This window comes from Spodoptera frugiperda, chromosome 15 (assembly GCF_023101765.2).
Source record: "Spodoptera frugiperda isolate SF20-4 chromosome 15, AGI-APGP_CSIRO_Sfru_2.0, whole genome shotgun sequence".
NCBI lineage: Eukaryota > Metazoa > Arthropoda > Insecta > Lepidoptera > Noctuidae > Spodoptera > Spodoptera frugiperda.
Window position 1 is genome coordinate 5055418 of NC_064226.1, and position 15661 is coordinate 5071078.

Here is a 15661-nt window from a genome sequence, read left to right on the forward strand (position 1 = left end):
GCCGCCTGCTTTGAAATAGTTTTATTTGCATTTTAAGGAAATCATTTGGATGATTGCCTCTGCGGGTGTTTTACATTTCTTGTTTGTGTGTGCTTACACTCGACATGCGCATAATTTCTTGCGCCTTGCAAAGATAAGTGAAAGAAACCAGCTGCTAGTTATTTTCTCAAAACAAGTTTCAATGTCAACAGACAATACGAACTAAGTAATATCTAAATAAGTGATCGTTCGAGAAACATCGGCCAGTATATTGACGACAATTGTTTGTTCTCTGACAACACAATTAACGTCGTCGTTAAAACATTTTTACTGTAAACCACTATTTCTGTTTCTTCAAATCACGCGGTGTTTCTTATTGTGTACTTATTTTCGTTTCCACGCTTCTTTTGTATTGTTGCCTCTATTTCTATTTTAAACTAAAACATCATTTGATAAGTGTTCGTAAAAAACAGTCCAAAACTGTAGTTTGACAATTCCAAATCCAATTTAACACTAAAATCTTGAGACTTGTTAAACATGACGTAAGCTTGGCTTTACTTGACTGCTCTAACTTCGTAAAACATGCGACAAGCAAAAACATTCAACTGTGTTATTGTATTGTGCAAATTCTTTTGATAAACGACTTGTATATGCACAGCAGTACTTATTTGCTCTAACAGTTGCAAGGACTTTTGGGACATTTGTGTTAATTTTTCAATGAACATTAAGTTTATTTAAGAATTATTGCGGTTATCCTCAGAGTTCTAAGCCTCCATTTCTGCTACAGCACACGAACGCACACAACATTATTTACTCAACAAGTTCCGAGCTCTGAACAATGTGCTATTCCTAATTGTTGCACGTGCTCTAGAAAGCATTTCTAAGTCCTAAAATAGGGTACAAAGCTAACATTTAGTTCCTTCAACTGCCTGCATGCCAACATGTGGACCGTGCTTAGTACTTATAGCTCTAAGTCGCTCATATATGGACTCGCGACCGTCACACTTTGTGGCACTGATGACATCACTGAGCACACTCTAGACACAGCATTGTTTTACCAAGTCCTAATTCAATTTCTTTTATTCTATTCTAGCGAAATAAACCGTTCTCGTACTTACTCTATTTGCGACGATGACAACATCCGATGATTTTGCACGTAGCCACGTCTCGTAATCAAGTTTAAAATATTATTGAGTTTTCCCCACAATCTCTGTCCTTATTTATTTCGAAACATAAATTATTTGTAGTCAATAACAATTCATTCTTCTTTTAAAGTGCCCAAGTCATTTAAGTTGTTACTAATCAAATGTAGTCTTATAGAAATATTAATTTTAAAATGAAATTCTAGCAGTTGAGTGCTATGCCCATTAAAAGATTTTAATCTACGTAAAAGAAGCGGAATACAAACCACCCTACAGCTCTACAGCTGAATGTAACAGTCAAAATCCGTTAGATTTTTTATAACCTTCAAAATTACCTTTATATGACTCAGATAGTTTTAAGAAACCGAGGAAGCCGGATAGGCTGCGAACGTAGCCGATGCGATGACGAGGAAAATTTCACTTTTAAAATCCGGTCTGTTTAACTGAGGTTTGCATTTAAGTCAATTAACGTTCTTCGATGAAATGGAATCGAAATTTGTGGGTAAAGCTGTTACAAATTCAAAAGACTATTGTTTGACCAATCTCAGCAAAACTTTATCTTATTTTCTAATGTAACATAATTATTTATATTACGAAAATTTATTGGTATTTAAAAAAACTAAATCTAACTTATACGTAGATATTCAATGATCATAGTAGAGTCACAGCTTAAGTGTGGGAGAGCCATGCTTCGACACGAATGGATCGGCTCGATCCGAGCGGAGTACGTCTGTGAGGACGTGGTACTCCACTCCGTCCGCGAACCGACGTGAAACAACGCTTTCGTTGTGTAAGTGAGGCCGGCAACGCACTAACGCCTCTGGAGTTTCGGGTGTCCATGGGCGGTGGCGATTGCTTACTATCAAGTGATCCGTCTGCTCGATTACTGGCTTATATCATAAAAAAGTAGATCGATATTTGATAATGGTAACTTTCCCAAGATTACTAGATTAGACACAAATCATATAAATGCCATTAGTATAACCAATGGTGTAGTGTAGTACTAGTAATTCCGTTAAACAAACTGGCTTGGTTCATTATCGTTCCATTTTCTAGATAACCTGAATATACATATACAACGTTTATCATGAAAAAGAGATTGTGTAACTAACAAAATATTATGTAACTGACGACAAAGCAAACCGAAACTTTTCAAGAGGTATGACAAAAACATAATTAAGCCTTAATGTCTAATGTCCCAAGACAGACAAAAAGGTTAGAGACATGAACTTTGGCTTCAATGTACAATTAGACGCAAGAAATATAATAATCCATAATGCAGGTACAACAGAGCACTCAGAAACAAGTTTCTGAGCTAAGGATAAAGCTATGCATTTCTATGATATCAGAAATGAAATGATCACATCGAGTAATTATTCAGTCGCTTGCCTCCTTATCGGGCTGGAATTTGTAGTTCAAACAATGAAGCATTATAAAAACGAGATGCTTTAGATCCGTACAATCTTTCTAGAAGACACGATGATAAGGCTTGTTCAAACAGTGGGGTTACAACCACCCCGCACTGGTACTTGTTTGGCCATACTGCTTTTGTTCTGTTATAATTTATTTTCATAATGTATTTTGTACTACCATCTTACTTCAATGATGCCGTTAGTTTCTCAATAACTGTGAACTCTTCATCCTGTCTGTGGCAATTTCTGAAAGTTTACTTTTTATCTCAACTTATTATTTAACCAAATAGTTACGTTAGGTCATACACCACTGAACCGCAACGATTCGTTTCAAGGAATCTCTAGTCGACAATAAGCGGCCATGTTTTTAATATTCCTTGAAATAGATAATTTTGTTCAGATCACTTTATTCTTTGTAATATTTTAAGTATATTGACAATTCAAACACCATTTGCTTACAATGCATGGTTTATTTATGAATCACAGTATTTTATCGGCAAATTTAGATTTTTTTGGGCACATTTAGCACACCGTTACTTGTATAATTAATCATCCATCACTTTTGTTTTGACATTTTTCAAACAGGTCGTATCTTATGATAGAATAGGCACATCCTTCATTTAAGTCTAGATTATACAAAAGGCCATGTTTCGTCGAAAACTCCCCTTTCTTAACAAAGAAATGTATAAATATCCCAACTTTTGTTCAATGTTATTGAAGTGTTCTCTGTGAATTATGTGCGTTTAAAAAGCTTTTCTTCCATCTCATACTGTTTGTTGAGTGTGAGCAGGACGGTGAGTCCACCATTCATATACATTACGATTTGTAACCGCACAGCTTGCGTTCCCTCACTATGCTAGTTGCATTCGATTTCTCGGTCAAATTGAAAAGGCCCTCGCCAAGTGAGTTCTTGTTGAAAACTGTGCGTATCTAATGCAGCCGGTTGTTCCGTGGGTGTGTTTTTATTTCTGTATGTAAGCGTCGGCGGCAATAAGTAATAAGGTAAACATTAAGCAAGTGAGGCCGAGTCTCGTATAAGCAAGATTCTTTACTCGTTATAATCGACTTCTAAGCCCACATCAATCGTTTGAAGTTCTTGAATAATGTGTGTCACTTCGCTCTTTGTTGTAATGTTTATATTTGCGTACAAATCATTGGTTACGAAATTGTTCTCTATTATGAATTTCATTTCTACTTCAATAACTTTGCTTTTTTCAACTTCTGGACTTTCTAAAGTTTCCAAAAAATACTCAAATTCACTTATTTCGGTATTACCGTATATCCAACAATTTCTACACTGTACTTGGTTAATTACAGGTACGTGTTGGTTGATAACCGGCAAGGTAGAATGCTTCAGATAAGAGGTCGTACTAACGGGAGGCAACCGACACAAACTTTATCTTCCACCAACGGTAATGCGTTGTTTACCTTTTCCACTCTTGTGTCTACTCGAGGTACTTCTTCATTGTGAATGTTTCTTGGAATGAAATTGGTATTATTGTTCTTGCTTATTTCACGGTGAATATTTGTTTTTTTTTTTTGTGTGAAGTTAGCTATTCCAAAAATAAGCGTAGAATTTACCTTTAAAGGTTAAGGATACGAAATAACCGCAGAAACAAACAAATTAAGCACGTGTTCATCCAGTGTGTGCTCTTGAACGCTTTGTGTAGCCAATTGAGTAGCTAATAGTAGTAAGTAGTGTTGTAGACAAAGAAGCATCTTTTCCAATGAAATATTACCTTGTTATTCAGATACAGCCGCGTTAAAGAAATGTCTGTGTATCTTGTATAGGTATTATGACTACAGCTCGGTATTTAGCACACAATAATAAACCAGTGCAAACCAATGTTTGTGTTTCATCCATCACATTAAGAGGAAAATATTGTCTTACTTTACGTACAATGTTATCAAAAATCAAATATATTATACCAACAGCGTTCCATTTGAAAATATTTTGAATACAACATTTTAGGTGGGTGTACTTTTAGATACCACATATCTAAGCCTACATTTTTTACTTAAGCTAAGTAAATAGTTTGGTTAACGCAAAAAACGTTCTAAGAATTCCTCAGTCTGCTTCAATTTTAATGTATGGACAATATTTGTACAGATCAGATGATGACATAATCAACGTAGTGTGTTGTGTAGTAAAGTAAATCGTCTGGTTCGTGGTCATTGGTCATTGCATTGTGCTGCCTGCAGAAACCTTGGCGCATAGATCACTATCTATCACTATATGCGCATATGACGTAACATACCGTGACAATATTCTGCTCATCTCCCATCCTTGCTTTTAGAATAGTAATTGTGAAGAGAATAAATTGTTCAAAGCAATTGTTAACTTATTTTTACTAACAATAAGGCTCTACTTCCTAAATCGGGACAACACTTTGTGCTTCAATCTTTTTCAAGCCTTCGTTCTTAGCTAATTCATAGAAAACATTTTCCTAATTAAAAATAGCACTTGTACCATCATCGTTGTCATCAACCTCAAATGGTCATATTACGCAAATCGGATAAACCTCAAGATATTTTTTTGGGAAATTAGCCTTTACCACAATAGAATGACCAGGCACATTACCATCCTCGTAATGCGCAGTTACGCAGATCGATTCTGCATGGGCATTAAGATTGGAACCATGCCCACTAATGAACATGAGCATGTTTTTGGCACGTAATTACAATATTGTACGGCAGTGCCCGATCAGAACTTAACGAGGTGTGTAGTCTTCGTGGTCAATAATGAGGTTACTTTGTTTTAAAAAAATACGGCTGATTTTGGCTGACAATCGTGACTGTCGTATAGATAGCTAGTCAGCGTGATAGTGTTGTTTACTTTGAATCATTTTCTATTTTTAGCATCACGAACAATGTTAATGGTGAACCAATGAAATGGTGTAAAGGGAAATTACAAAACTAACTTTACAAAACCATTCTTAGATTCTCTTTACTTCAATAATTTCAATAGTGTCATCTAGTATTCTTGTGCTGTCGTTGTTCACCTTGTAATTATTATAAATTCAGTTTTTGTCTACCAGCTAATAATGTGAAAAGATTTATTTATCTCCAAGAGATCTTTTAGCTATCTTTATGTTCAATTTTATCTTTATTCAACCGGCAGATGTATAGAATATTTTCCTCTTATTCATATTCTTGTATTTCATTCATGTCTACTGGATATGTTTTAACATTGAAATTAAGGTCATTATTTACTAACGCGTCGATGATTGAAACCTCCCCAGTCTGACCTCTTTCTATCATGCCAGTTAACCTCTGGAATCTCCGTCGACCTTTTAAATTAAAGGACTTCTGTGATTCTTCTGCTTATGATTTATGTCGGTTACAAATAAAAGATTCTATGTACATGCATTATTAAATGAAGCTGTTTAAACCCAAAACGTGAGGTAATCTGTCTGAGTAACTTTTAGTCTTTTGGCAAATAATGGACTCAATTTTATCAAAAGAAATGTAGGTGCTCTTAGATACGGAATGTTAGCTAAAAGTAATTTAATATATAATAATATCCGTGAAGTATTTAATAAACAGAGCTATAAAGAGCATGCACTACTAGGTTGGTATATAGGTATAAAGTTATGTAATACATAGGCATGACTTCAATATACGCAGCGGTGACTACTAAGTGCCACAGTACTGGTTTTCTATAATAATGTTTATCAATAGAATATAATGTACGGAAGTCTTGGTATATAGGGAAAACTGGTGAGATAATGTGTCAATATGTCTTGAAGTGATTTCTTGGAGATTTTCCTGCAGTGTTTTTCTCCAAATTATGGGTAATTTTACATAACATGAATATAAAATAAATTAATTAATCTTTATTTATAATAACAATGGCTAACATGAGTACAAAATAACAAAATTAATATACCTGTAGATAATAGAAATATTCCTGTGTCAAAGGCGATATCAACATAAAGACAACTTATTTATGGGAATATGTCACGTTCAAGTTCTACAGGTCGAGTAGACGCCGAAATCCTCTTATTAATTAGGTTTCGAGATCCCATTTGAGCAATATGAGCATATTTTCCTTAATACAAAGTTCAAGTTTTTTACTTACATACAACTTACCTACTACATAATGTCGTTAAATATTCTATCAGTCAAGCGTTGAAATCGATAGTCCGCGATTAACTTTATGAGTTCAGTCCTAATAGTTTTTTGTGCCAGCAACAACATAACAGAAAAATATTCCTATGTGTTCGACTGTATTTTATTCTATTTTAGAAAATTTGAAAGTATCTTTCCACAAAGAGGTTAAACAATAACTGACCACATTAATCTATGGTAGGTAATTAAAAGGGCTAACTACTATCTTATCTGGTCATAAATTCTGATCTCATCTGTACAAGTCTCGAGTGTTAATGCCTCTTAATAAATCCAATGCCAGTACCTACGACGTTCAATTGATGTATTTTAGTCGATGACGCGTCTGCCTAGGCGCACACATCTTCAATGGTTCAAGGACGGATAAGGTAGCAACAATGAATTATCACCTACCTGCAAAGGACGAAACGGACAATTATATTCAACACATCCCATTTCAATTAGGATCCGCTACAATGCGGTTTAAAGCGGTTCAATAGCTTAAGTTCAGAGTGGGTAAGATAACCTGGCACTTACAAATAGCCATTGTTTTTCTTAATTGAATCGAAACTAACAACAATTTAACGTAGTTAAACGAAACAGTAAAAAATAGGTCGCGAATGTTTTTCAGTCGATAAAAAATGTAGTAAAAAGATAAATAATTCTCTTTCCTTTTCCAACCTTGGACTAAGCAGTAGGTTAGAAAATGCCTCATTATGTGAGGAAATGTATTTTCCTTTGTCGAGACGGTTGTTTGCAGTAATCAATATTGTAATGTACCTAGGCGAGTTATAGCGGTTCATTCTCTAGCCACCTGCACGTACCTCGAACTATTATCATCACGAACAGATAACAATTGTTATCTTTTGTTTATCAGCAGAAAACAAATAAAACTGATCAGTGAACGAACTGAGCAACGCCTACAAAACCAGCCGGAGCGTGGCGCCGAACAATTGCACTGTTTGCTGTTTGTTATGTAGATACCTACGTTGTCTAGACAAGGCATTAATTTAATGCGTACAATTGCAACTAATTAATATTGATAGGCTTACAAAACTCTTGCAGTAATACATCTGATCACTTGTAGCTTTGAGATGTTATTTCTTAAGGACGGGGATAATATAATCTTTTGTTCGCTTTTGTTTTTAATTTACGAACAACTGTCTAAGTAACATTTTATTAGTATCAATAAGGACAACGTATAAGTTAGTAACTGGACCCAAGGAACTATTAGGTGTTTGTAGAGGCTCTCTTCTTCCATCCCTAAGGACTAATTACTTTTCGAAAGGTCGACGTAGAATGATGAAGTGGTCTCACCAAACCTTGATAGTCGTCCAGTGTCCTGTTGTAGATATATTATTAACACTTTATTTACATGTATTGTTTTGTCTATCTAACACATGGATAACGCGAAATTTGAAATCATCATTTCCTTTAACGCTGTCTATCTATCTAATGAGTGTTTTTGTGAATCAAAAATAATTTTGAAAGGCATTCAGAGTGTATTTTACTGAGAAGAACAGGATAGACTTGACAAGCATTCAATGGTGGACGGTCGATGTCAATGTCACTCATCAGACAGATTCAAAGCGCAAAGATTTTAAAATATGTACGCCATAGTTACGGAGTGGGTGTGGCCAACATGCGCCGGAGTATAAATCACTGCTCACAATGTATGTAAATTTACAATTCAGCTCAGGATCTCAGGAAGATAAACGTTTCGAATTCGCGGAGACCAAATTAGCGGATGAATATTTTGGCGCCTTGTATTTGAATGCTGCTCACGCCACGGACGGACGGCACTCAAGTAATTTATTAATTTGTCCTTGGAAGTCTTAAAACTAAATGGGTTTATTTTTCTGAGCATTTCGGAGGGCCAGGCTGGATTTTGTTGTATAGAAGGGTCTTTGTTACCTCAAAGATTTATATTTTGAAATCTCAATCAGTATTTTTTAAGTGTGGGAGAGCCATGCTTGCAACACCCAGCCGGAGTGATACCACGGCCTTACATAAAACCAACCGCTTACCATCAGATGATCCGTCTGCTCGTTTACCAGCTTATACCATAAAAAAGTATACAATCTTCTGTACAATAAGGCAAACTCAATTACGTTTAGTACCTACAATGCAAAGAGTTAAGAATGTAGCAAAACAAACATAATTGTCATTAACATCAATTTCATGTAAGTGCTATCGTTAAAGTTCTAATTACCGCCATGACGTGACATTTAAAATATCAAAGTTACAAGGTGCTTGTCACCGTAAGACATATTATTCGGAAGGAAAATAAATTAATTTACCTCCCTCATTCTGGAGGGCAGGTAGCATTTGTTACGGTAAACACTGACATTCAACCAATTCTGCTTATAACCCAGTTTCGACCCTAACCTAATTTGAGAAAGGTCAGGAGAAAGACCACCTAGTCAATAACAGGTGATATTTTGATATCCATATTTTGCGAACGCCTCTTCAGTCCCAAAGAACATGCTAATGTAAGAGGTGAGCTTTTGGAAATGATTTCCATATTTTAACACATTTCGAAACATTCTACCTACCTACCTTTTTGGACAGTTACACCTTTTTTTAGTTAATTTTGGCAAGGACCTTATTACGTATGCAATAAAGGCAAGTTTTCTTTATTCAAATCACCACTGACGTACGATTGACCATACACGTCCTACCATTTGAATGAGCTAAAACTTCCACTAACTTACAAATGGTTCTACAAACATAACTCAGAGCGTGGGAGCTTATTTCTTGTTAGGATTGAACGCACATAGAAATCGTATATCGTATTTAATAACGCCCATAGAACATTTTACTGCTGTGAATAAATCTTGACTTCTAAAGGGTTTATAATCCCGTGGCCATAAAGTGTAAGAAGCCTTAAAGTGGGACAAACGGCGCGGGCACTTCCTTCATGGAGGTCTAATATGCGTCATCAAACTCACTTCCAAATTAATTACATCAGTGACAGTTTTCTCTACAACTACTTGTAAAACCGCCATTTTGAATCAAATCGGCCATTTTTCGAATATTCGAGAACATTTAAAATCAAAAATAGAACAACGTGTCAACGAATTTTGTTTTTCAAATTATGAATTGGAATGCTTTTCAACCTTCGAAATTATTAAAATGAATTCTATTGATATTCAGATTCGAAACGGGCTAACCAAATACATAAGAATAGATTGATCGTTAGTATTTTCTGGTAACTGTCACTACAGAACAATAGAACCAATAAATTGAAGAAAACAATTGGATTTATTATACCAACAACGATTGTAATGGTAGATAAGAAGTTCAATTGGTCCTTGAAATTTAATTCAGGTGTAAAATAAATTACAATAAAAAAGATAAAAATGGGGATTCCTAGTGATATATAAAATATCAACCAAAATTACATCAAATTCACGGAAATATTTATAGAAAACAAGGAAAATCCGCCAAAGTTCATTAACTCTTAAACTCCGAATCGTAGAAGGAAAATAAAGTCTATTCACGTATACTATTATCTAATGTTTGCTTAAGAAGTGATCGACGATTTTTCTATTCTACGATAGTTAACTCAAACATAGCCTTTTTAAGGGAGGAAAATCATCCAATGATTTCTCCCGTCTTGGGCGAGGCGAAAGGGAGTGTCAGACTGTTACTGACTAAAAACCACCCCGTTCCTACTCCTGCTTTTCGAGCCGGAGCCCTGATAACCCGCTAAGCAGTCCGCAGCTCCGGATTCTCTAAGCTTACGGTACTAAGAAGTAATGTGCAACACTGATAAATATGTTAAAATAAGATATGCATTTCCCTTTTTCATTTCAGACATATTTATGTAAGGCTTTAATTTCTTTGTACTGTGTACCCTGAAACACAAAACCGCATCGTTATCTAACACCATTTGACTCAATTGAAGGGAATTGGCTAAAATGGCATTTACGACTGATGAAGTGATGAGTTATCACTACTTGTACGAGCGGAGAGGTTTAGCGTCCATCTGTATCTAGCTCTAAACAATACTATCATTGAAACTAATTTTAATTGAGCGGTTTCAAGGAAAAACATGGTGTTTTGTTTAAAAGACGTTGCTCGCACTAAACCTAGCAAAACAAACTTTGTTGTTTTATCTAATTTTAAAGACTGCCTCGTTGGTCGAGTGGTCGCAAATGCGACTGCCGGACAAGGGGTCTCGGGTTCGATTCCCGGGTCGGGCAAAGTGTTACTGGGTTTTTTTCGGTTTTTCGAAAATTTCTCAGTAGTAGCACGGAGTCTGGAATTGTGTCCAGGGGCCTTGTATAGCTCCGTCCCTCTTGCACTGATCAGTGATCGATCATTCTGACACAATATTGTAATAGTAGACTAAGGCCCCATGTATTTGGCAATAGGCACACCCTCTGTTACATGGAACTTATAACACAAATAGTGGAAAAGTGGGGATACATTGTATAGCGGCATTACGTGTCGTAATGTGCACTTCTGCCTACCCCTTATGGGATCAAAGACGTTGCTTTGCTTCTAATTTTAAAGAAACGTGCGTAAGATCCCACATTCATTACAGGAGCAATCAAGGAATATTAATGAATGAACAAGATTATAAATGTCTCAAGCAGGAAAATGTTTTAATGTAAGTTTTTCCTGAGGTTGGCGGGGACTATGATGTCATCTTTGTAGACGGGGGACTAACCACAACCACAAATTTTCCCCTCATAATCGTAATGAATAAACTTCATTCATATGTGCACTGCTTGATGTATTGGGGTAGGCAAAGGCTGTAGAACAATACATTGTAATATAGGTTATAATTTTTTCGCTGCTTTTTCAAAATATAAAGCTTTATGTTTTATGTCGTTTAAGTTCGCGAACGAAATCTTGTTTTTTGTGTTTCATTATACTTCATTAAATATACAGCAGGACCTCTTTAATCCGAACCCCCTCTAGTCCGAACACCTCTGTAATCCGAACCCCCGACCCGAGTCCGCGCTGTCTTGCTCTCGCCCGCCAGTAACTTTCCGAACGTCAAAATACTGGATTTCTTCAAAAATGTTGATTAAAATATGTAACGTTTATAGATTAATACAAATATTGTATTATGTATGTACCTATTATGTAGTTTATTCGCAAGAAATACCCTTATCATCTATATCCCTATAATCCGAACGCTCCACCAATCCGAACGGGGGCTAAATTTTCAGAGTTCGGATTAAAGAGGTCCTGCTGTATTTATATAGTGAAGATTTTTTTCTATTAAAATAATATTTTCATAATATCATTAGAAGTTAAAACGGGATATTTACCATTATTAGTTTGTCACTGTTGCAAGCGCCATGATCACGGATGAACTCACGAATGAAGTTCTAATGATATTACTAGTGACCATGTCAGTATAAAAAATATATATTTTCATAGTTTCTTACATAGGGACTACCACGTCATATTATTTAAGTGAATATGTAAGTACATCTATCTCGTAGTCGTGTTTAATAATTTTATTAACACCTACCGCATGCTACACCCACGTGTCAATAGTGTTAGTTTTTTACGCAAATTTTTGTTCAATCGATTTGTTGTGGCTCCGACTCTTAATTTCGTTCACTGTTCTTTGTTTCGTTTCGTTTTTGCTGATGCTCTGACGTCATTTCAGAACAGTGAAGCCTCTTAATGACTGATAAATATCATCTTGTCCCTGTTTCTATATGTATAATATATAATCTTCTTTAAAGTTCTCTTTGTATTTGACTTCTTACATAATTCAATCTCATACAAAAGTATCGTCTTGTGTATATAAAACGTACATTAAAATAACGTTGACTTTATACTGAAAGTAGGCGTTAACCTCACCGAGTCGGGCTCAGTAACTATTAAGTAAAGTTTCGTATAATCGAACAAGGCAATAAAGGCGCCAATGCAAACACGGCGCCATTTTATGTTCGCGTACGATGTTAATTTCGCGCCATCACGGCATCATGGGATGTGGATGTGACCCAGATGACATTAAATAGCGTGAAAAGAGAATTAAGGTTCATTTGACTTTTAATGCTGTAAACAATAGGTTATTTTTAGAGCACACTATATATTTTTTAAAGGATTTTAGGAACTTTCATTATTACCTATGCAAACAAAGGATACTTTTAATTACCTTTCATTTTCCTTTGATATGCTAGCAAAACAGGAAATAATTTGTTATTTCCTAACCATTTCAGAATCAAAATGTAAGAAAAACAAACAACTGAATCAACGAATTCCTGAAACGCAACGTAATCCATAAACAACTTCGAAGAACAATTTTACTAGGTCACAAAACCGGGTTTAGACCTTAAAATTATGATGAATTCAATCATCATAACCGAGTTACGTTGCTTTACAGATTTTCACACTAAACAACATAAAACTGAACTACGTTAATAAAAAAACTATGAAAATTCAAATGTCTAGCGGATAGAACCTATATTAACCTTTCGATATGGGTCAATGTCCCGTTGGTTTAGCACTTTATATACCGTGATTATAGTATAGTACAATGTCGCTTCATGGGCCACGATTTATGGTGCCATGGCATTTACACACACAATGAAACGTACAAGCTTAATACATACTGTGACGGAAATGTATCGATGTGCAACACGTAGGTCAAATACAATTTGACTGTATGTATATATACCTACAAATACATACATATTGTGATTAATGCACGGTTGGCGCGGCGGCTGGACAACTGGCTGCCGTGCAACGTAAAGCGGTTTTGATTCCGCAAAGAGCAAACTCTTTGTGTGATCCACAATTTGTTGTTCCGGGTCTGGATGTCATGTGTATGGGAACTTGTATGTTTGTAAACGCACTTACGATACAGGAGAATATCTTAGTGTAAATAATATGCTTATTTAAATAAAAAAATTGGCGGTGTCTAAAAATAAATTTGAAACAGTAGGACAATCTTGTCTGGCTAGCGAAGCGAAGTGTTTTCGAAACTCCTTAATTTGCATGTCGGTCTCATGCAGGTGTTTGTCTACGGCAAAATCTAGTTCCTACGAAAAAATACAAAGAAAAAAATACAGCTAGACGTAGACATGTCTTGTCTGCACGGACGGATAAAAAAAGCTTGTAAAATTGATTTGACTTTTTGCCCTCTCAGTCAAGTCACTTGCAAAGGCCGAAATGTCAAAATGATTACAGTAATGACCACATAAATGTCTACTTGCTTACTTAGGTACTTGGTTATTCATTCAAAGATCATTTTATCATCATTATAAGTACGTTATAGACTGCCTCGTTGGTCTAGTGGTTGCATTTTCGGTTTTTCGAAAAAAATTCAATAGTAACACGGAGTCTGGAATTGTTTCCAGTATATGGCAGTAGGCTCACCCCCTATTACATGGGACTTATAACACAAATGGTGGAATGTGGGTGTACATTGTATAGCGCCATACGTGCCATAATGTGCACCTCTGCCTACCGCTAACAGGATAAAAGGCGTGACGTTGCAAATCGTTATAGTTAGGTCTTGTTTTTAATTGGAAAGCACTTAAGTATTCGCTGCGTGGTCTAAATAGCAGTAGTAATCATGAGCATACTAGCACGGAGCACAAATAATTGGTACGCAGAATTTGAGCCGGCTGCTCGCAGACAGGAAATCGCAAGGGATACGATTACTCTTTCGGAAATACTGCAGTACCTACCTTTAAGTAGAAGGTTAAATAGTTTTAATATGATATTTATGTCTCTGACGCCCGAATACTCAAATGCTACTCAATTTTAAGTTGTACTTAAATATCGTGCTATCTCTGTCATTTTATAAAGAATTGATAGAGACTTTATTATATTTTAATCATTCACCTAGCTTCACTGACGGACAGACTGATAGACTATTGTTTATTTCTTTCTTTGTTGACGTTTCAAAAGTACCTAAGTATATGGTTTAATTTTATTGGAATAAATGATTTGACTTTGGCTTTGACTGACTTTTAAATTGATAATTTAAAGACAACGAAGTTAGTTGTGAACAGACTTTTTAGACTGATTTATAATTTAGCCTTGAATATTGAAGAAACATCTCAGTATTACTCTAATTAAGCTCACAGTAAGCCATTGTACGTACGAAATCGAGTTTATTGATGTAAAATGATCCTGCACCGAAATTTCTAAACTGGTAAGCTTGTGGTTTGTGTACACGAAAGCAATTGCGTGCTCCAAATATTTTGCAACGGACGTCATGGCGCAATGTTTTGGTGAAATCCGGGACTATTTGTGTGCCCTGCCTAGATTTGCCTAGATTTTTGAAGCAAATACACGCCAATTTAGGATTTTCCCGCACATTTTCGAAGTTTCTTATGTCATAGTCATTATGATACATATAAGAATTTAATCAGGAACATATTCATAATCTTATGAATAAAAAAGATACAGGAAAAAGTATATCATATTTGCACTAGTTACCAGACTATGACGTTATCTAGTTGTCTCGACTCTTATGTCATAGTCATTATGATACATATAAGAATTTAATCAGGACAATATTTATATTCTTATGAATAAAAAAGATACAGGAAAAAGTATATCGGCGCATATTTGCACTAGTTACCAGACTATAACGTCATCTAGTTGTCTCAACATCCTACATAGTTAAAATACCCAAGTAAATGTTTCTTAGAAAACACCAGTTTTCCTCTTAACTTAAACCATTTTGTATATAATATACCTACTCTCATTAATGATGATATTTACTACTAACAACTATATTTAGAGATTTTATTTGGAATTATTTAGGTAAATAATTTTTAGACAATTATTAATTACACATGAACTTAAATATAATATACATTGATATTGAATATTTTTTCTAGTTTGTTATTTTCATTCGTATTACTTGAAGCAATGTACTTAAACCTTTCTGATGTTTGTACCTAGTCAGCACTTCTGTATATAGCATGTCTGTTTCAAAATTCTTGTCTGGCTAAGAGAAATGGATTTATAGCAAAATATTACAAAGTAAATAAACAGTAAGCATTCAGAATGTGATCCAAAACGAGGGTC

General features: G+C 35.3%; 2 protein-coding genes across 5 annotated transcripts in view; one reads left to right on the top strand and one right to left on the bottom strand.

Moving 5' to 3' along the window:
• LOC118273242 (lipase member H-like) overlaps positions 1–15661 on the bottom strand; it is a 199180-nt gene that overhangs the window by 91516 nt on the left and 92003 nt on the right. The gene's annotated exons all lie outside the window — the stretch shown is intronic.
• Positions 1–15661, top strand: part of LOC118273033 (insulin-like growth factor-binding protein complex acid labile subunit) — a 33055-nt gene that overhangs the window by 3593 nt on the left and 13801 nt on the right. The window contains exon 1 of one of the 4 annotated variants that reach the window (XM_050699106.1): positions 3856–3945. The exons of the other annotated variants lie outside the window; for them this stretch is intronic. The gene's annotated coding sequence lies outside the window, so the exon portion shown is untranslated. Of the gene's footprint in view, positions 1–3855; positions 3946–15661 lie in introns of those variants that run through there. 4 annotated transcript variants of the gene reach the window in all.